This window comes from Lissotriton helveticus, chromosome 8, assembly GCF_964261635.1.
Source record: "Lissotriton helveticus chromosome 8, aLisHel1.1, whole genome shotgun sequence".
NCBI lineage: Eukaryota > Metazoa > Chordata > Amphibia > Caudata > Salamandridae > Lissotriton > Lissotriton helveticus.
The window spans coordinates 459,371,579-459,394,970 of NC_136069.1; the positions used below are offsets into that span (position 1 = coordinate 459,371,579).

At 46.3% G+C, this 23,392-nt stretch overlaps 1 protein-coding gene across 1 annotated transcript in view; it reads right to left on the reverse strand.

The window, feature by feature from the left end:
* Positions 1–23,392, reverse strand: part of SUCLA2 (succinate-CoA ligase ADP-forming subunit beta) — a 498,521-nt gene that overhangs the window by 14,672 nt on the left and 460,457 nt on the right. The window lies entirely within an intron of this gene.

Here is a 23,392-nt window from a genome sequence, read left to right on the forward strand (position 1 = left end):
ATGGATGAACTTAAATTCTTGAGGAATGATTTCCCGGTCACACCAGTCATCTATTTCATTCCGAAAGTTCATAAGTGCTATCAACAACCTCCAGGGAGGCCCATAATTTCGGCTTGCAATAGCCTGTTGGAGAACATGAGCAAATACATTGATTTCTTTTTGCAAGATTTTGTGAGAAACTTGCCATCTTTTATTTTGGACACTAGTGACTTATTAAGGAAACTAGCAAAGTTCCAATGGAATACGAACTATATATTGGTATCTATGGATGTCACCTCTTTGTATACCAGTATATTTCATCAAGATGGTATGAGAGCAGTACAGCATTTTCTTGGGAAAAGACCAACCTGTTTCCAAGATCATTCTAAAATGCTGATAGACATGATTGCAATCTGCTTAGAGAACAATGTGTTTTTGTTTGCCAAACAGCTTTTTCTTCAGACCAGGGGAGTGGCCATGGGGGCCTGCTTCTCTCCCAGTTACGCCTGTTTGCACATGGGGTACTGGGAGGAGCAGGTCCTGTGGCAAGAACATTTGGCCATTATGACCACCAAGGTCAAACTGTGGTCAAGGTATATTGATGATTTGATTTTTATTTGGGAGGGCACTGAGACGGAGGTGATTGATTTCATTGAGAAACTGAATGATAATGATCTTAACATCCGTTTTACCAGCAATATCAGTGCAACCTCTATAGTGTTCCTTGATGTTGAGATTTACGTCCAGGCTGGCAGCCTTCAAACTAGATTGCATCGAAAGCCCACTGCGGGTAACACACTGCTGCATGCTGGGAGTCATCATCCGGCACACCTGATACGGAGCATACCCTATGGGGAGATGCTCCGTGTCAGGAGGATCTGCAGCAGTGAGGAAGAGTGCCGGCTGGCACAACTCTACTGTAAATCTCGTTTCCTTCTTAGAGGCTACAAATCAGAGGCCATTGATGTGGCAATTCTTAAGGCCAACAGAACGGACAGATTGTCACTCCTGGGCTCAGGAGGGACTAATTCAAAAGCACAGGTTAAGGACTCACAAGGGGTAACAAGGATGATTATGGGTTATAGTAACCAGCATAATAGCATCTACAAAATCATCAAGGAGAATTGGTCCTTACTGTCAGAGGATCCTATTTTGGGTCCAGTTATTCCAAAATTCCCCAGTATAGCATACCGCAAAGCTAGGTCAATGAAGGATAGCTTGGTGTCTAGCAGTCCTGAGGTGGTGATGGGAACTTGGCTTAACGAGAGTAAGGGCTTTTTGAGGTGTTCGAGTTGTAAGGCTTGTAAGAATGGCATTAGCAAAACTGAAGTGAAAACACCTTTGTCGCCATTCCCAATCAAGATTAAACACAAGCTCAACTGTAAGACAGAGTTTGCAGTTTATGTTTTGGAGTGCCCTTGTGGGCTAAGATACGTGGGCAGTACGAGGCCTCAGGTCCACAAGCGCATTCTCCAACATTTACGAGCAATTTGTAACGTTGACACCTCATATCCAGTTGCCCGGCACTTTGATAAGTGCCATGGCAAAGATGCTTCCCTCTTGTCTTATTTTGTGATAGATTGTGTTCCTCCCCAGAGGAGAGGAGGTGATAGAGAGTCCCTGTTGCGGAAATTAGAAACGCGCTACATTATTCTTCTAGATACCAAGGTACCACAGGGCCTGAACACTGGGGAGGACTGCCACACCTATCTATAATGAATTCTGTCCGCTGTTATATGTAACTTAGGATTACATTGCCTTTCTGTAGCTGTATTTGACCTAAAACTTTATCATGTACCCTAGACGCCTCTCCATATCATTATGTAACTGATTTTAATCACATTGTATGGATTATCACTAATTTTCACTTTATGGTAGCACTTTTTTTCAGCCATCTGTATATATATCAATTTAGATATATTTTGCACAAACTTTGCTATTTGCACATTAGTCAACTGTACTGCATACGCTACATATGGATTTAGTTGCCAATATGGTCAACTATATATAAACCTAGGAGTGAGTTCCACCATCAGGACATGGTTTTAAATGTTAATATTTATGTTTTTAACTTTTATATGTCCTTTTGAGCTTTTATCAATTATTGAGTAACCATTGTGATTTGATGTGTATATATGAAATTTGGGTAATAGGGACTCCATAGGTATTATCAATGTGTGGTGGTAGGTTGTATTTTGCAACCAGTTGTACAGATATCAATTGACATTATTTTGTTATTGGATATTGGATATTGGATATTGGAGGGGTATTTGTAAAGCGCAGACGTTCGCTCCGAAGGGAGCATCTTGGCGCTATGAAAACCTGGGACCAGATCAGAGGGAGGGCAGTGGGGGGTTTAGATGGCTGCTTTAGTCCAGTCGTCAGAGAGATTAAAAATCCATGTTTTGAGGTGTTTCCTAAAGGGTTTCTCTTGCGTCTGGAATCTAAGATGCTTTGGCATACTATTCCAGGCTCTGATAGCTAGGGTGCTGAGAGTTTTTCCGCCTTTGGTTTTTAGGTTGAATTTGGGGAGGGTCATGAGGTTTTCTTGAGAGGATCTAAGAATGCGACCCGGAATGTAATGAGGGAAACGTTTCGCAAGGTAAACTGGGCCAGATTTGTGGAAGGCTCGGAAGGCTACAACGAGAATTTTGAATAGGATTCTCTTGTGCAGGGGGAGCCAGTGGAGGAATCTGAGGGCAGTGGAAATAGAGGATTTACGTGGGAGTTTTAAGACCAGACGCGCGGCAGTGTGCAGGACACTTTGCAGTTTTAGTTGGGTGGATTTCTTGGTCCCTGCCAAGAGGCCGTTGCAGTAGTCCACCCGAGAGAGAATGAGGGCTACTGCAATGGTCTTTCTGGAGTCGAGCGGGAGAAAGTCGCAGAACTTTCTCATGGATTTTATAATGCCAAAGCATTTACCCGCCACGGTAGTGGCATGGGAATCAAAGGACAGATCGGAATCGAAAATGACTCCGAGGTTTCTGGCCGATGAAACTGTCTGGGGTGGAGCAGCAGAGTTATCAGGCCACCACAGAGCGGGACAAAAGGATGCGTTCTTCCCAATGGGCAGGATTTCGGTTTTGCTGGAGTTACAGCGAAGGTGGTTGTTATCCATCCATTGAAAGACCGCTGTGAGGCAGCATTTAAGGTTGAGTTCGGCCAGGTTGGAGTTGTCTTCGAGAGGGATGACAAGCTGAGTATCGTCGGCATAAGACGTGACGATTATGCCGAACGATTCTATGAGTGAAAGCAGAGGGATGAGGTATATGTTGAATAGAAGGGGACTTAAAATGGAGCCCTGGGGTACTCCACACGAGATTTTTTTTTCTTTGGATTGGAAGGGGCCCAGTGAGATGGTCTGAGACCTGTCACTGAGGAAAGACCTGATCCAGGCTAAGGCTGAGTGGGTAATGCCGATATCCATAAGTCTGTTTAGCAGTATGGAGTGGGAAATAGTGTCGAAGGCCGCCGTGAGGTCAAGAAGGATCAGGATGGCCTTCTTCCTCTGATCTTGAAGGTTTTTAATGGTGTCGGTCAGCTCGATCAGGGCGGTCTCGGTGGAATGTCTAGGCCGAAAACCGGATTGCTGGGGGTGAAGTAGGTTGTGGGCATCGAGGAAGGCCTTAAGCTCTTTATGGACTAATTGTTCCGTGATTTTGCCCAGTGCGGGTAGCAGGGTGATGGGACGAAGGTTAGTTAGATCAGAGGGGGGTTTGTTCGCCTTTTTCATCAGTGGCTTAACCGTACCTTTTTTCCAGGTAAGTGGGACAGAGCCCGATTTGAGGGAGAGGTTGATTATTTCGTTGATGATGGGGTTTATTTCATCAATGATGATATGAAGGATCTTGGGGGGACAAGGGTCAGAGGGAGAGCCTGATTTGCATGAGAGAATCACTTCTCTGGTTTGAGTTAGAGTTACCGGAGAGAAATGAGTGAGGCAATTTGTGGTCGGGCGAGATTTGTCAAGCTCTGAGAAAGAGAACACCGGGGGGGAAGGGGGAAAGTTGATGTGAATGGAGCTTATTTTTTCCTCGAAGTAGTCGGAGATCTTATCGCACAGCTCTTGTGACGGGGGGATCTCCGGTTGGAGGGCTTTTGGTTTGGTAAAAGACTTTACTATGGAGAAGAGGGTTTGTTGTTTCTGATTGGCGGCATTGATGGCGTTTACATAGTAGGTTTTTTTAGCTGATTTTATAGTTGAGAGATAATTTTTTCTCAGGAGTATGTAGTTGCTACGGTCGTCGTTGTCGTATGATCTACGCCACTTGCGTTCTGCTTTCCTGCAGAGGAGGTGGGCGGCGGTAAGGTCAGGAGTATACCAGGGTGCTTTGTTTTTCGTTATTTTTAGGGTGTTGACTTTTTTATTGGGTGGACATCGTTCGGAGATTTCTTGAGAAAGCCATTTGTTGAAAGAAACAGCATCTTTATCGATGTTTCCAGAGGAAGGGGGGGCGTTAGAAGGGGAGAGGGGGTGAGAGATAAGACTTGCCTGCACAGTTTTCCAATTAATGGAGTGAGTGTGTTGGCGGATTGGTTTTTTGCAGTTAGAAGGGAGGACATTGAGAATGTGGAAAGGGATCAGGCTGTGATCCGACCAGATTTGGGGAATGGGGGGTGAGGTGGAGATGGCTGGGAAATTAGAGCAGACACCGTCCAGGGTATGACCAAGGGAGTGTGTGGGCAGCTTGACACTTTGTTGAAGGTCGAAGATGTCCAATGTCTGCAGCAGGTTACTGGTGGAGGGGTCGATCGGTATTTCTAAGTGAAGATTAAAATCGCCCAGGAGGGTGAAGTGAGGGTAGCGGAGAAGGAAATGACCGAGTGCGTCGTTGAGGGAACCGAGGAATTTCGTCGCATTTCCCGGCGGGCGATAGATCAGCCCACCTGAAAAAGAGAGGGTGTGGCTAAGCTTGATGGAAAAACCTAGTCCCTCGGCATCGGTGAGGGGGTCGAGGCAGAATGTGTGACAACTGAAGGAATTCCTTAAAATGACCGCGACACCTCCACCTCTCCCTTTCAGTCTATCCTGTCTGTGGAAGGAGTACCCTGAGGGGAGGGCGATGGCAATGTCAGGGTTACTGTCTTCAGTAAGCCAGGTCTCGGTGATCATAAGGCAGTCCAAGTTGTGGTCAATAATAAGGTCGTGGATGTCCTGACTGTGTTTACACATGGACCTGGCGTTAATTAGACCTCCGGTGAAACAAGGTTGCGTAGGAGGGGTTGGCTGATTCGTGGCGAAGTTGAGGGTCCAACGACAATTATTACAACTAGTGGGACCAAATGTAGTTGAGAGGTCGAGTTTGCAGGGGCAGTCCGATCTGCCTTGAAGTTTGCGAAGGACATTGGGTGCATACCTGATGCCAAGAGGGTGTTGGGCAGGGGTTCCTGCGCCTGGCGCGGTCTTGGCGCGGACGGGCGCAGACGGGCTTCCCTTAGGCGCGCCTTCGGCGCGCAAACGGCGCTCCCGCTGCGCTCGTCCGCTGCGCGACCTCTGAAAGCACATATGTAGGGGCAAGGAAGGGGGCGTGGCCTAAAAAGGGGGCGGAGCCAGCGCGCACGCCGCTGGCGATGGCGGCTGCAAGCAGGAAGCAGGAGAGCGCGAACAGCTATTACTATCAGCTGTGCGCTGAGTGAGAGCGAGCACTGAAAAGTGCTTGGTGAATTAAAAACAAACAATAACAACAGTGACACCACACAAGAACACGAGTGCAGTGTTAAGAACAATTTTTAAAAGAGCAGTGGAGTACCTCCAGAACCCGGCTTTCCGCCTCAGGTCTGGGACAAGGTTTACACTACCGCTAGGAATCAGCGGGTTTAAGTAGGGTGATCAGGGGGCGTGGCCTAAAAAGGGGGCGGAGCCAGCGCGCACGCCGCTGGCGATGGCGGCTGCAAGCAGGAAGCAGGAGAGCGCGAACAGCTATTACTATCAGCTGTGCGCTGAGTGAGAGCGAGCACTGAAAAGTGCTTGGTGAATTAAAAACAAACAATAACAACAGTGACACCACACAAGAACACGAGTGCAGTGTTAAGAACAATTTTTAAAAGAGCAGTGGAGTACCTCCAGAACCCGGCTTTCCGCCTCAGGTCTGGGACAAGGTTTACACTACCGCTAGGAATCAGCGGGTTTAAGTAGGGTGATCAGGGGGCGTGGCCTAAAAAGGGGGCGGAGCCAGCGCGCACGCCGCTGGCGATGGCGGCTGCAAGCAGGAAGCAGGAGAGCGCGAACAGCTATTACTATCAGCTGTGCGCTGAGTGAGAGCGAGCACTGAAAAGTGCTTGGTGAATTAAAAACAAACAATAACAACAGTGACACCACACAAGAACACGAGTGCAGTGTTAAGAACAATTTTTAAAAGAGCAGTGGAGTACCTCCAGAACCCGGCTTTCCGCCTCAGGTCTGGGACAAGGTTTATGTGCAATAGTGTGCAAATCAACAGCATTTATGCTGCAATTTTGAAAGACATGTGCGAGTTAACTTATAACATCATAGTAACTCTTCTATTTTTATATCATGTGATGGCTATTATGCACTTTAAAAGGGTGGCCAGCCCTCGTGACGTTGTCATGTGAACAAGGCTACGTTTTAGCCGAAACGCGTCGTGGCGGACTGGTGCTGGGTTTAAAACAATAAAATAACTTTGCACCGCATTTTGGGTCTCGTTGGTTCCTGTTCGTTTGTGTGGCAGACTGCAGCGCTTGTGGACGAAGGAGCTTGACATACCTCATATATATATATATATATATATATTTTCTCACTGGAAAAACCATAGGTTTCAGGGACGTTATAGTTAGAAATTGTGCATTTAAAAAAAACCATAGAAAGTCACTGAAAAAATCATAGGTTTCAGGGACGTTATAGTTAGTTGGACATTTCACTCATACAAAACGATAAAAATTCCCGTAATAGTTGGTTGAGCTAACTATAACTCGCACCCCTGCAATGCACTGCTGATGATGTCACATATTACATCATTCATGACATGGTCAGTGACATCACTGATGACATCTCAAATGACATCACTGATGACATCATCCAGTGAGTGTGTGTTTCTATAAAATATAAATGTTTTATACATATATGCCAAGGTGTATTGAAGAATGAATGGGTGTATAAGAGTCAGGCTGGATGATTAAGTAGGTGTGTGACAGAGTGTATAACTGAGTGATTAATTATGTCTTGCTTAATGCATGTGTTACCAACTGATACAGACATTCACACACTTTAGGTTGTCAATTGGTGTATAAGCTGTGCATGGCTTGGTTAGCAGCTAAATGAGGATCTATATCAGCTATTGATTGGTTGTCTGAGTATCCGTATGGGTGCCTGAGTGTCTGTGTGGGTGGGTGAGGGGTGTGCATAGATGTGAGTGGATAATTTACTGGGTATATGTGTTCAAGTTTATATCTGTGAAGGGCTCTGTGGCTGGGTGAGTGCGTGTATGAGTGTCTTGGTGAGTGAATGAATGCCTCAGCGGTACATGTGTGAGTAACTGCATATGTAAAAAAGCAGTATATATGAGTGTTGGAGTGTATAAATGAGTATATGTGAGACTGCGTGATTGTGAGAAAGCCTGTATAGGTCAGTGTGTGCTTGTATTAGTTATTGTATTAGAGTGTAAATATGTGTTAGTATATATTTAAATAAGGGAGGTGGTATGTCTATAACTGTACAGGTGAGTAAATGAAAGTGTGATTGATTATTTCCATGACTGACTAGGTGTGTGAATAACTATCAATGAGAGGCAGTGTGTGTCTGTATAGATATGTGACTGGATATGATAAAGCTCTATTGGTGGCTGACTGTATGTACGAGTGACTGTATGGGTTAATGACTGCATGTGTGTGTAGACCTACAAATTAGTGAGTGGATATGTACTAACTGGTATTGGTGTGTTAATGGTTTCGAAAATTATAGTCTGTATATTAGAGTGGGTGTATCAAGTGTTATACTAAGGTCTGATGAGGCGCATCAGATTTTCACGTGGATGATGTCATTAGTGATGTCATCAGTGATGTCACTGACCAGGTCACAAATGATGTAATATGTGAAGTCATCAGCCGTGCATTGCGGGGGCCCCACTTATAGTTAGCTCAGCTAACTATAAAAGGGAATTTCTATAGTTTTGTATGAGTGAAATGTCCAACTAATTAAAACGTCCCTGAAACCTATGGATTTTTCAGTGAATTTCAAAAGATTTTTAAATTCATAATTTCGAACTATAATGTCCCTGAAAACTGTTTTTTTCAGTGAATTTCAACCGTTTTTTAAATGCTAATTTCTAATTACAATGTTCATTAAAACTATTTTTTTGTGTTTTTAAATCATCATCCCATTCTCAACCTGGTGAAAACTGCAAATCTCACCAGTTTTCCATCTATACCTTCCACCAAAATAAAATCGCAATAAACGAGACCCCCAACTAACGCTAATGATATGCAAAGTAAGCGTGCCCATGGAAACTAAAAACAAAAACAACACTTCCCCATATTTTCAACGACCAGCCAAATCTGCAATGCGATCAAAAAACAGGTGATAGGCCGAGTTACCAATATCTAAAGATCAACACGTGATCGAGCTACTCATCATGCACCTCCGACACCCAACAAGGCCTCAACACTCAGCGCCACCACCACCAGAACATCCCCCCGGACCACCCCCCCCTACTACCACTGAGGCAGCGCAAAACAGGACAACGGACCTTCCCAAAAGGCCATGCCCCTCAGCCGCACAATAGCTGAATGTTGGGAGATGTGGCAACCAAGTATGTGTGAAGGAGGCAAGTCGTCCATCAATAATAATGCACACAATGCCAAGTGTAACGCTCGTGCTGCACAGACCTCACTATGCAAAGCTCGAACCTCTCCATGTGGAGATATACTATTGATACTTGTAGTGTAGTGCACAGTGGCGCAACCAAGTTAGCTCACGCAATGGGGAAGATCTCGGTCATGTAGCTGTGTTGTCCTCCCCTGGAAACGGAAGCAGAGTGGGCTGGTCCAACGTACGCCACTCCAGCGTAGGAGTATGAATAAATAGGCCATGCCCTGGGCGTGGTTCTCTTGTGGGAAGACCAACGAGTCTGTCAGAGCTGCGGCCCTCACCCTGGCACGTGGCTGCCGCCATGACCGTGGGCCTCCTGCACACAAGCCCCCTGCGAACCCAGCGGCACAGCACTGCAGACTTAGGTCTGTACCAACTACTGCCTTCGATCTACACTGCGGACAGCAGGGCTCACAATTCAGATGCAGTGGCGATTGCAGAAGACACGTTGCTCCCAGTGCGGCCTGCCCGGACCATGCATCATCGCAGGCTGCACACACGCTGTGCGTTTCAGGTGCTACTAACTCACTGCGCCACAAGTCATCGCCACGGGCCTTATTAAGGCAGAATTCATTAGACAAAAGACATTGCTACCAGTGCGGCCCGCCACATACCATCGCAGGGTGCGCACACGCTGAGTGCTCCAGGTGCCACTAACTGTGCAGCTCAACAATGCCACATGGCTGCGCGCCCATCCTGACCACTGCCTCCGGCCTACACTGTGGTGTCACCACGGTTCACAATTCAAGATTAGTAGCGACATAAATTGTGTAAGAAACTGTAATGGGTTAAGAAGACCAAATGTTCCCAATCTGTGCAGCTCAAGTCAATGTCATGTGCGTGTGGGCCTTTGCTAACAGCTGTCTCCGGCCTACACTGTGGAAGACCAGTGACACGTGGTGCCAACTAACCCTGTTCAACACAAGCCGATCCCACATGTGTAACTGTGTACTGAGTCCTGAATAGCAGTGACTCCAAGTCCGTGGGACCGACCACAGCATCACCCTCCCTTCGATGAGCGAGGCATATTTCCATATGCAACAGCGGGGACACGAGGTACCACTAACTCTGTTCAACCCTTGATTCTTTTACGTTTCAAAACTTCTCTATTAGTTTCTTTTTAATTTTCCATATAAACAGTTTTTTTCATATTCAACGACACATAGAAGTCAGCAGTGCAACGTATTCTATCAACACACTTTCTAGAACAATCTACAACAAGTTCACGATTGTTTTAAGTTCGAACAGTGCCTTCCAAATGCAAGTAGCAGTTGTGGTTGAGTTCAGTAACTTTTATCCTGTAACATGTACTCCACCTTCAAACTGCTTTTTCTTAACCAATCACAAAGATGCTTTCCACAAAACGAATGTGCACCCTACTTTTAAAAGATAATGCTTTTCATCTCCCAATCAGGTATCGTTTTGTATGGCAAAACAAAGTAGTTCCCCATCTTTAAACATATCTCTTATTCTTTCCATACCTTCCAGCCATACCTTCAAAATGCTAGTGTGGATCGTAGGACATAGCTATATTTTCTGATGCCAGAAGTATGCAGAACAGAGACATATTGACTTAGACCTAGGTTTACAAAATGTGGACATTAAATGGTTTGCACAGAGAGGATTGAAGTGGCACCAATTGCTGCCTTTGGTTAAAACCTGTTTGCATTTCCAACACCCTGACCTCATGATTGTGCACTGTGGTGGAAACGACCTAGGCACATTGACTGGGGTAGGTTTGGAAATACTTATGAAGGACACCTTTGGACAACTGATGTTACTTTTGCCTCAAACTGTCTTTGTATATTCCAATATATGCCAAAGACAGAAGGAGAAATGCTCAAAACAATTTTGTCCTCAGATTGAAAAATCTAGGAAGAAAGTCAACAAAGGTGTGTCTGCATACCTCAGAGACCACAAAATGGGGTCCATCTACAACAACAACAACATACGTTTTGATATGGCTGACATCTACAGAAGTGATGGAGTACACTTCACAGATCAGGGAAATCGAGTTTTTCTGAATAACTTGAAGCTGTGCATCCGCACTTATATGTAGCTCCAACTAATGAACACAAGGGCTCTTTTTAGAGCCACCTTATAACTTACAACTTAGGCATGCTATTTTAGGGCCAGGTAACGGCAACTCCCGGATCCTTGACAAAATGTATTCTCCACACAGCTGTGGCGCAGTGGCCAGACCATCTGACTTTGCAGCGCAGAGCTCTCGCTTTGATCACCGGCTCTACTCGCCCTTAGGGGTGAGTAGTTTGAGCTTTACAAATACAGTATTGATTTACCTTTGCACTCCCTGGACAATACTACCTAAGCACCATATTCAAGTTGGACAGGTGTGGCACAGTGCCCAGAGCACATGACTTCACAGCATAGCACACACAGTTTGGGCTCACGGTTTCATCCCAGAGTCCAGCAGCAGCTCAATTTAGCAGCATGACACTCTAGGCAATACCTCACTTAATTTCCGTACCCAGCACTTTCAGACCGGTTGGGGTCAGTAGTTCAGCGACTTTACCCCGACTCCATCAGCAGCTCAGCTTACACCCCCAGCGCCATCAGACCCGTAGTAGTGAGTAGTTTGCACTTTACAAATATCGAATTGATTTGATACGCGAAAATGTACCTTCGCACTCCCTGTATAACATCCTCTAAGCACCATACACAAGTTACAATGTTCGAAACAAAAGTTCCTCCGAGTAGGTATAACTACATGCTCACACTACTTGGACAGATGCTGCACAGCAGCCAGAGCACATGACTTCACAGCATATGAGACAGTTTGGGCTCACGCTTTCATCCCAGAGTCCGGCAGCAGCTCAGCTTAGCACCATGAGACTCTAGACAATACTGCACATATTTTCCGTACCCCAGGACTTTCAGACCAGTACGGGTCAGTAGTTTGTCCTAGTAGGTATAAACACATGCTGACACTATTTCCACAGGTGTAGTGCAGCGGCCACGGCACATGACTTCACAGCATAAGACACACAATTCATGCTTTAAACCCCGAGTCCCGCACCAGCTCACCTTAGCAGCATCAGACTCTAGGCAATACCTCAATTTCCGTAGCCTACCACTTTCACACCGGTAGGAGTGACTATTTCGCTTCGAACCCCCTCTATTGCACACCCTAAACACCCCACAGAGATTACAGTGCTCCTACCCTCCTGTTTCCCACTTTTTTAGCCCTTTTTCCCCCTTACTCGCTTCAACGCAATCTCAAAATGGTGGCCAACACTTCCTAGTTTTTGGAAGAAAAGTAATTAGGAACTGGTTTGAAATAGAAGGTAAAAACGGACAAATGACAGCAAGAACTATTGCATAAACAAGGTGTGTGATACAAAAATATGGCTTTTATTTTATTTTATTCAAATATTATTCTATACACAATATCGTTATTTTGTTACAAGTAATTATCGTGTGTATACCTCCACTATACATGTGACTATCAGTCTACATATACATCCTATACATATTTCAAGTGATTAATTAGGGCTTGGAGGTTATGTGGAAGATTGTTTCAACACACTATACATAAAAACATGGCTAGATATGACATCTACGCGCGTTTCGGCTGGGGGCCTTCATCAGGGAGCCATGTGTGTATCCAAATGGACCTGGTTAAATAAGAGAAGCTGGTTCTCACAGGAGGATAGAGAGATTTAGACCTGTGGTGGGTCTGACTCGGAGACGTGGGCGCTGTATAGTTAGTGATGTTGTGTATTTTGTCTCTCTTTCAATCGGTGTCCTGCTATCTAGCGGCAGACTTTGACTTTGGAGCTGCTGTAGATATAATTCATAGGTGTTCTGGGATGGATCGTTGAGCGTTTCTTATAGCGCTGACTATCTTTAGTTTCCGTCTACTGCGGTTGCGCTGGGGGTCTGTGGGTTTCTAAAGTTTAGCCGCTGGATGCCGTCATTGTAGTGACGGTGCGGGGACAATCTGATGGTTGTCTTTTCTTAACTTTCCAATTAGGGGGTCTGGTGGCGTCTAGACATGTAGAGCCAGAGCTCCTACCCTCCTGTTTCCCACTTTTTTAGCCCTTTTTCCCCCTTACTCGCTTCAACGCAATCTCAAAATGGTGGCCAACACTTCCTAGTTGCAACCGCTCGCAACCAATAAGCAGCAAGCTCATGCTCGTAACGCCTCAGCCAATCAGATAGCAGAATTCCCAAATATCGATATCTGTAAATTTTTATATTTCTCCAAAACTACTGAACGAATTTACACCAAATAAACGAAAGCATGCTTTCTAGACCAAGACCCTGCTGCCTGCCAAATTTGGGGTAATTCCCTTCACCCGTTCGACCTGTAGCCTTGTCTAAAGTTTCCTATGGAAATTAACATAGAGAAACCCTGTTTTGGGACCCCCTTTTATCTTGCCCCCCCCCCCCCCCTTGACGAATCACCCCCAAACTTTCACCATAGGAGCTGATATGAACAAAAAATCAGTTTGGAAAATTTTATGAAGATTCATCAAACGACGCCAAAGTTAAAAGCAAAACAAAAAATGCTATTCCTAAGGAAACTTTGTCCTAACTATAACTACCTACTGGCGACCGCCAGTAGTATATGGAAAATGCTACTTACCAGTATGCATCTGTTCTTGGCATGTAGAGCTGCAGAGTTGCACACTGTGCATAGATCGCCACCTAGTGTTGGGCCCGGATGTTTGCAGTTTGTTGTTGTCCTGAAAAGTTCTTTGAAAGTCACTAGATAGGGGACTCCTCCTTTGGACCACATTGCGCATGGGCATCGGCTCCATCCCCAGATTGTTTTTCGCCATTAGGGAAATGATGGAGCTTTGGAAGAAAAGGAAGGATGCCCATGTAATTTGCATATAATTAAGATAATACTGGAACAGACAAGGGTAGACGGGGGGAGGCGTGTGCAACTCTGCAGCTCTACATGCCAAGAACAGATGCATACTGGTAAGTATCATTTTCCGTTCGAGGCATTTGAGCTGCAGATTGCACACTGTGCATAGATTGTATAGCAGTACCCATCTCTAGCGGCGACCACCCCTATCAGTTGCAGTAGTTTAGAATAATGTTTTGAGAACAGCCTGCCCCACATTAGCTTGTTGCTTGGTTTGCACATCTACACAATAGTGTTTTGTGAATGTGTGGGGTGTAGACCATGTAGCTGCTCTGCAGATGTCATCTAGGGGAATGTTCCCTAAAAATTCCATTGAAGCCCCTATTTTTCTTGTAGAGTGGGCTTTAGGAGGAACAGATAACGTGCGTTTAGCTTTGTGGTAACAAATCTGTATGCATTTGACAATCCATCTAGCGATCCCAGATTTTGAAATGTGATTACCTTTGCGTGGTGGTGAGAAAGACACAAAAAGTTGTTTTGTCTTACGAAAGGGTTGTGTCCGCTCTATGTAGTATAGCAGTGCTCTTTTGACATCTAATGTGTGAAGATCTCTTTCTGGTACTGTCTGTGGTTGCGAGAAGAAAACGGGCAGTTCCAACGATTGATTGAGATGGAAGGGAGAAATGACTTTGGGTAAGAATTTTGGATTAGTACGCAGAATCACCTTATTGTGATGCATTTGCAAAAAGGGTTCTTGAATGGTTAGTGCTTGTAGTTCACTAACTCTCCGTAGAGAGGTAATAGCTACTAGGAACGCAACTTTCCATGTTAAAAATTGTAGTTCACATTTATGTAAGGGTTCGAAGAGAGGCCCCATTAACCGTGTGAGAACAACGTTTAAATTCCACACAGGTGAAGGTGGTACTCTGGGAGGAATTATTCTTTTAAGGCCTTCCATAAAGGCTTTAACGCCAGGCACTCTGAATAAAGATAGATGTTGTCTGTTTTGCAGATATGCTGCTATTGCAGCAAGATCTAGTCTAGTAGATTTCAGGAGCCAGATCGCAAGGTTGAGCTGAGCTTGGTCCGGGTGTCTGATCTCTCCACGGTTCTGTGTTAAGAGGTGTGGAGACAGGGGTCATTTTCGGTGCGATACTACAGACAGCTGTAGCAGTGTGGTGTACCACAGCTGTCTGCCCATGTTGGAGCAACTAGGATGAGGGTCAGAGAATGCTGCTGTAGTTTGCGTACTACTAGTGGCATGAGTGGTAGAGGTGAAAAAGCGTACGCAAATCTGTTTGACCAGTTCATCCATATCGCATTGCCTTTGGACAGTGGGTGTGGATATCTGGCGGCGAAGTTTGGGCATTTGTCGTTTTCGTGGGTGGCAAATAGGTCTATCTGAGGTTGGCCCCACATCTGAAAGAATGGCTGAAGTACTTGCATATGAAGTTCCCACTCGTGGGTCTTTGTGTTTGTCAACTTAACAGATCCGCTATGGTATTTTGTACTCCGGGAACATGCTGGGCTAGAAGGAATATGTTTTGAGGTATAGCCCACCACCATATGTCCTGCGCTAGTTGAGGTAGCTGCAGGGAGTGTGTGCCTCCCTGCTTCTGTATGTAATACATGGCTGTCATGTTGTCTGTGCAGACTAACACAGCTTTGTGTGATACTTGCTTTTAGTGCTAGGAATATTGCTAGTAACTCCAGATGATTGATGTGGAGTAACTTTTGTTGTGGTGTTCACCTGCCTTGCATGGTGTGTTGCAGTAGGTGGGCTCCCCAGCCGGAAAGCGATGCGTCCGCAGTTAAAATTATCTGAGGAACTGGCTCTAGGAACGGTCGTCCCTTGGAATGGTTTTTGGTGTTCCACCACTGCAGAGAGCGATGAGTCCGACCGTCTACCAACACTAGGTCTGTCAATTGACCTTGAGCCTGGTTCCACTGACGTGATAAGCATTCTTGTAGCGGACGCATTTGAAGTCTTGCATGGGGCACTATAAAAATGCAAGAGGCCATCATCCCTATGAGTAGCATGAACACTCTTACTGGAAGGGAGTGTTGTAGCTGAAAACTTGTTAGAAGAGTTTGTATGCTGGCTATCCTTGCTGGAGTGGGATAGGCAAGCACTTTTGAGGTGTTTATTGTGGCACCGAGGTACTGTTGTCTTTTGGATGGTTGTAGATGGGACTTGGCGTGGTTTATTGTGAACCCCAAGTCGTGAAGCAGTTGTATTGTGGCATGAGTGTGTTGCACGTATTGGTTGTATGAGCTGGCTTTTATGAGCCAGTCGTCGAGGTATGGGAAGACATGGATGTGTTGTCTTTGTAAATGCGCTGCCACCACTGCTAAGCACTTGGTGAATACTCTTGGTGCTGTTGTGACTCCGAATGGGAGTTCTTTGAATTGATAGTGCTGTCCGTCTATTACAAATCTGAGATTCGTCCTGTGAGCCTTGTGAATGGGAATGTGGAAGTATGCGTCCTTGAGATCTAAAGTAGCAAGGAAGTCGTTTTGCAACTGAAGCTGAAGGACTTGTTGCAGTGTGACCATGTGAAAATGGTCTGACTGTATGTATATGTTTAGCGGTCTGAGGTCTAGAATAGGCCTTAGAGAGCCAACCTTTTTTGGATTCAGAAAGTATAGAGAGTAAACCCCTTTGTTTTGTTGGTGCAGAGGAACTGGTTCTATTGCACTTTTTTGTAGCAGGGATTCTACTTCTTTCTTTAACAGTGCTAGATGTTCTTGTGACATTGGACGCTGTTTGGGTGGTATGTTTGGGGGGGTAGATGTTAGTTCTAGACAGCAACCTGATTGAATAATTTGTCACACCCACCTGTCTGATGTTATGTTAATCCAGGCAGGAAGGAATTGTTGCAGTCTTACCCCCACAGGAGTGGAATGTTTGGGGGGGGGTGGGGAAGAAAGTCATTGAGAAGGGGTAGAGACAGAGCGGGAGTTGTTGGTTTTGCCTCTGCCTTTGTTGTGGTTACCCCTGTAACCCCCTCTTTGGTAGCCCTTAGTGAATGTGGATTGGCTAGGTGTTTTGTAAGAGGTGGAAGTACTTTCGGAGGAGTAGCCTCTAGTGTTGCCTCTGTATGATGAGCGATGAAAAGAATGTCTGGGAGCTTGCTGTCGCAAGGCTCCCATAGATTTTGCTGTATCTGTGTCTTTTTTCATCTTTTCTAAAGACACGTCAACATTTGGGCCAAATAAATGTGTCTCATCAAATGGCTGATTAAGGATGGAGTTTTGTACCTCAGGTTTAAAACCTGAGATACGTAGCCAAGCATGTCTACGCAGGAGGGTGCTGGTATTAATTGCTCTTGAGGCGGTATCTGCCGCATCTAGGGCACAGCGAATGGAAGTGTTGATAATATTTTTACCATCCTGTATAAGTTCATTGGCCCTATTTTTGTATTTGTCAGGTAGATGCTGCATTATGGACTCTAGTTCATCATAATGAGCTCTGTCATATCTGGCCAGCAACGCTTGGGTGTTGGGGATGCGCCAGATATTAGCTGCTTGAGAAGCTGTTCTTTTGCCTGAGGCGTCGAGTAGCTTAGATTCATTGTCTGGTGGTGAGGCCTCACCTGATGTCTGAGAATTAGCACGTTTACGTGCATTAGACACTACTAAAGAGTCTAATGGTGCTAGACCTTTAATATAGACTGGGTCTGTAGGGGCAGCTTTATATTTTTTCTCAATTCGAGGATTGAGGACCCTAGCCCTGACGGGGTCTTTAAAAACCTCTGTTGCATGATTGATTACACCCTTAGGCATTGGTAAAATGGCAGTAGACATTTGTGTGTTATCAAAAGTGTCTAGTAGGAAATCTTCCTCCACCGCATCTGTGTGTAAGTCCACCCCATGATATTGGGCAGCTCTTTGGACTAGTAGGTTAAAACCTATAGTGTCCTCTGGTGGGGATGGTCTAGAAGGGTATATGTCGTCTTGTGGGACATAAGGCACATCAGGGGTGTTGTAATCATCCCACGGATTAGGTGACTGAGGGGGAGTATTGGTCCCTGCCTGTCATATGCACCTCCATCTGTGTCATCAGAGTCTGTGTCTACATCATCTTGTGGATTAGGGGATGGTGTAGGTAAATGGTGAAGTGGAGTAGGTGTAGGAGGGGGAACAGTATGGGGATGTGGAGTAGAAGGCACCCATGATAGAGAGGCTGCAATGTCTCTCTTCTTTGGAGGAGGAGGAGGAGGAGGTGCTGGCACATCAAGTGGTCGCTTTTTGGAACTGAGAGTCAATTGACCAGTCTTAGGATCCTTGACAAGAGTTTTTTGGTTAGGATCAGGTGTGAAAAGTTCCTCTGAACAGGGCAGATCCTTCGGTGTCGAGGTTGTCGGCTCTGTAGTTTTTTTTTGGCACCGAGTCGATGGCTGATTTCGGTTTAGAAGTGTGTCCTTTTGAAGTGTCCTTTACCGAAACCTGTTTCTTCGGTTTCGGGTGTTTTTTCGGTTCCGAAGCATGTGAATTTGGAGCTTTAGGCTGTTTTTTAGTTGGCTCCCAATGCGGTTTGGCATCGATGAGCTGCTGCCAGTCTTCGGTGCCGTGTGCTTCGGTGTCGGAGCAACGGTCGGCATGGTTGACGAAGATGGTTTTTTCTTCGGTGTCGGTGTAGGATCGGCACCGTGGATAGGCTGGCTCGAGCCAGAGCTGCCTGAAGGCTTAATGGGCTTCTTTGCCTGGCCCGAAGGCGGGGCGTTGGAAGCAGTCTCTCGGTGTGCACCCGAGCCTGAAGGTGAGGGTGTGCCCAAAGCCTTTTTAGAGGGTGTCGAGGAAGGGTTGGGGTCGACGATCTTACTTACGACCCGTTGAGCTGGAGTGACTTCATCAACGTCGGAGTCTTTGGCGTCTGAGGAGCTGGTACTCTCTTCGGCGTGCTAGTATTCTGGCATGTCGACGCCCTCTTCGAAGATGTCGTCGGGGATCGAAGTGGACGAGTGAGCCATTGTTCTTCTAGCTCGTCTGTCCCGGATTATCTTCTTGGAGCGGAAGGAGGCACAAGCGGAACAGTCTTTGGCCTCGTGCTTCGGTGCGAGGCAAAGGTTGCACACCTCATGTAGGTCAGTGTGGGGAAACTTTGACCCACATTGAGGACACTTCTTGAATGGCGTCCTTTCCATGAGCCAGAAGTAAGGCCTCGGTAGGCCTGAAGGCCTTCGTCGATGACCGGAATCGAACAGTTCGAAGGTGAAGAATCTCGTCGATGTGGAGCGCGATCGAAACAATACCGTCGAACTGGGTGAGGATTGCGCTCCGAAGGAAATTTGGTTCCTAACAGGAGCGCAGAAAACACATCCGAGCCCGATGGCGGAAAAAAACAATCTGGGGATGGAGCCGATGCCCATGCTCAATGTGGTCCAAAGGAGGAGTCACCTATCTCGTTACTTCCAAAGAACTTTTCAGGACAACAACAAACTGCAAACATCCGGGTCCAACACTAGGTGGCGATCTATGCACAGTGTGCAATCTGCAGCTCATATGCCTCGAAAAAAAAAAAAATATATATATATATATATATATTCACACAACTTGGCTTGCACTCGTAAACCCCTGGCGGTTCTTGACTCGGTGCTGTACTTATCGGCAGAGGCCCCCCGAAATTAATCCACCACAACTCCCTTTCAGGAATACAGTACGCACTCACAGGATCTTCATATCTTCTCAAATTCTTTAATTTTAACCAGCAGTCTCCAGCATTGAAAAATACCTCTGCCACCACTCAATCACCATGCATGGCAATGGAGATTTTGCAGACCAGGGTGCAGCACTACTGCTGCGACAGAAGATCCTCCCCAAGTGTCACCATGAAAGACAAATCCTCATGACCAGGTGTTGCAGGTACCAAAACTCTCCTGATCCAATCAGGGTCGCGAGGATGACTCGGGCTTGCTCATTCCTGATCTTCTTTAGAAGTAGGGGCAGGTGAGGCAGGAAAATATACTAGGGTCCCAAGTTTCACTCTAGATACAAGGCACCTCGAAGAGAGAGAGCTGCCTTGAAAATTCCCATACGCAAAATTGCTGTTAGCTTGTGTTCTCAGCAGCGGCAAAAAGATCTAGCTAAGTTTTTCCCCATTGCGAGTAGATGCTCTGTGCCACCTCCAGGTGCAACCGCCATTTGTGATCCGCTAAATGCATGTGGCTGAGTTAGTCTGCACTGGTGTTTAAAGATCCTGCCAGATGACTTGCACTTACCACCAGAGAAATTGCTTGACAGTCCAGCACAGTCCCCAAGAGGCCACCATGCTCTGCTTGTTGCAGTACGACACTGCGGAGGTGTTGTCCGTCACTACCTGCACCAGCCTCCCTTTGATGGTGGGCAGGAAGAAATTCAACACCAAGCCAATTGCCCTCAACTCCAACAAATTGATGTATAGTGGAGTGTCCACTAGAGACCAGCAATCTCTGGTTTCCACCTCTCCCAGATGGCAAGTAATGCATGCGTGACCACCATCAGCCCTGGGAGGGGTAAGGAGAGGAGTGTGCCACTGACCCACTAGCTGTCCTGTAGCCACTACTACAGATATTTTGCAGTCTCCTTCAAAATTCCCTTGATGCTGTGCCCACTGGGATTAAAGGTCCCACTGCAGAGGCTACTTATCCCACCTGTTCTGTTTGGCCAGCAGGAGGCCAAAAACACCAGGAATCAGAATCATCAAAACTAAGATCCAGGACTGAAGCTGAAATATCATGATCATAGTCTGAATGCAATCGACTCTCCATTTCAGGGGAAAGGCATACATCTGTATCATATCCAGAACAGCTCAGATGAACAGGAGCATCTGCGTAGGAATAGTGTGCGATTTCAGCATGTTGATAGTGAACCCCAGAGACATTAGGTGATTTGCCGCCATCTGGATGTGGTTGACAACTGCCTAGTGTAAGCCAGCCTTTAGCAGCCAGTTGTCGAGGTGGGGGAAGACTGATACATCCGATCTCTGAAGGTGTACGGTGACCACTGCTATCACTTTCGTGAACACCTGAGGAGCACTGGTAAGGCCAACAGGGAGAACGCTGAACTGAAAATGTTTCTGGTTTACTTTGAAATGCTGGTACCCCCTGTGGGCCTGCAGTATTAAGACATGGAAATAACCACCCGCGAGGTCCAACAGTACCATTCAGTCTCTGGGGTATAGGGCAGACACAACATGGGTTAATGTAAGTGTCTTGAATTCCTTCCTTCCTTCCACAGGAAGGAATTGAGAAGGCGAATATCTAATATAGGATGAAGACCTCTTTCCTCCTTTGGCACAAGTATGTAGCAGGAGTAACTTCCAGTTTGTACTTTAGAGGCTGGAACCCTATCTATGGCTTCTTTGGCCAAAGTCAGGGGAAAATACTAGATACTGATTCTGACAGTGTGGCTTCTGGTGGCAAAGACACACAAAAGCGGTTACGTGGCTGCGGTTGCTGGAAGGACAGTGGACTGAGCTACATGTTGTACCTGCTGTCCTGAGCACTGTCTCTGAGAACCATGGCTGAAGAGCCTGGTGGACTGGCGGAGGAGTCTGGCACTGGTGAAATGGAAAACCTCTACCATGGCGATGGCGAGAGTTAAATTGCTTTGTCGTCATGTACCACCCAGAACGGATGACAAACTTTACCACATCGCAACCATCTTGAATGGTCCGTGGATGGGAAAACAAAGGTCGTCCTGAACAGTCAGTAAAACGAGTTCCACAGCTACCAAATGGAAAGACAGTGGTGACAGAGATGACAGCTGGCATTCTTAGACCAAAGTCAGGGTTGTATAGGAGAAAACGAGTTTCCTAAAAGTTTCTACTATTTTTGAATCACAATTAGAAAGAGCTGTATGAAAATCATTGGGACTCATTTTGCTGGTGGACGCCTGCACCACCAGGCTCTTTGGTGTCAGGTGTTGATTAAGAAAGGCTGGCTCACCAGCTGCATGACAATATTGACGAGCAACCTCTTGGCTAACAGTTGCACCTAATCATAGTTTTAACCAATTTCTTAAAAGGGTACCCATTAGGGCCTCAATGAATGACAACAGGTGGTCTGTGGGAGACTGACCACGTTAAAGTACTTCAGTCAATACGCACAAGTTACTTACTTGTGTAAACAATATATCTGTAAGAGACATTAGTTAGTGATAGATTCCTTACCTCAGAATATCCCCAGGCGTCATTCTGGATCCAGAAAGTTTTCGGCGGCAGTACCCCTGCGCGTTGGAAGGTGGCATTGTGCGGTTCCGAGTCCATCACAGGCGTCGTATGCAGCGAGATGACGTCATGGAGACTACTTAGGCATCACCCATGCACGCTGTACACGACTTTCCGCTCCAGGAACGCAGAGCCATGCAAGAAACTGACCACTGGTGCCATGAAACTAGGGCCCTGAAAAGGATGACCTTAACCCAAGAAATCAGTTCGCAGAACGAGGAGGATGGGTGGGACGGTTAGGAACCTATCACTAACTAAAGTCTCTTACAGATATATTGTTACACAAGTAAGTAACTTCTGCATCTGAAAGAGACACGTTAGTGATAGATTTCTACCCCGGAGGTGGGTCTCCGAATCAAAATTACACCAGAAAGTCCCGGAAAACAGAACGGCCAAAGAAGCAGTCTCTCCGGACTAGGCTGTCCAGGCAGTAGTGCTTGGTAAAAGTGGGCAGCGAGGCACACGCAGCTGCCCGACAGATGTCCTGCAAGGGAACGCCGCGTCCCAAAGCAGTAGTGGCTGCCGTTGCTCTGGTAGAAAGGGCACGTAGCCGCAAAGTATACTCCTTCTTACCCAACGAGTAACAGGCTTTGATGCACAGAACGACCCACCAAGAGATGGTCCGTTTGTGCACAGCCATACCTTTCTTGGCGCCCACGTAGCCAACAAAAAGTTGGTCATCCACCCGGAACTGTTGTGTGCACACGTTTTGGGTCCAGATGGTGGAGCCTCTCTTCCTCTTTTGAAGGATGTGGAGGCAGAAAGAAAGTAGGCAAAGTGATGGTCTGCCCGATGTTGAAGGGCGTGGCAACCTTTGGCAAGAAAGAAGGACAAGTCCGTAAAACCACCTTGCCGGATGAACAGAGCAAAAAGGAGGTTTAGAAGACAGAGCCCGGAGCTTACTCACTCTTCTGGCAGAGGTGATAGCTATCAGGAAAGCCGTCTTTAGAGTGAGAAGACGTTTAGGACAGTTATGAAGTGGCTCAAAGGGAGCGCAAATCAGATAAGTCAAGACAAGATTTAAGTCCCATTGAGGCATTATGAAAGGCACGGGAGGAAACATGTGTGTAATGCCTTTTAAGAAGCGATTAACAACTAGGGACTTAAAAAGAGAAGGCTGATCTGGAAGCCGTATAAAGGCGGAAATGGCCGAGAGATAACCCTTGATAGTGCCCAGCTGGGCCAAAGAGAGAAGGAACAGAAGAACCTCGGAAAGAGGGGCCAAAAGGGGATCCACAGCCTTTGCTGTACACCATGCCACAAATGAATTCAACAGACAGGCATATACCGTCTTAGTGGAGGGACGCCTGGCTGCCAGAATAATATCACAGACTTCGGAAGGAAGGTCGAAAGCTGTCAACTGTCGCTGCTCAATCTCCACGCATGGAGGTGGAGGCTGGACAGGTTCAGGTGGAGGACCGTCGCCTGCTGCTGCGACAGAAGATCCTCCCGAAGAGGCAGTCGGATCGGGGGATCAATCGCCATGCTGAGTAGTTTGGAATACCAGTATATTCGTGCCCAATGATGACTTGGGCCCGGTCGT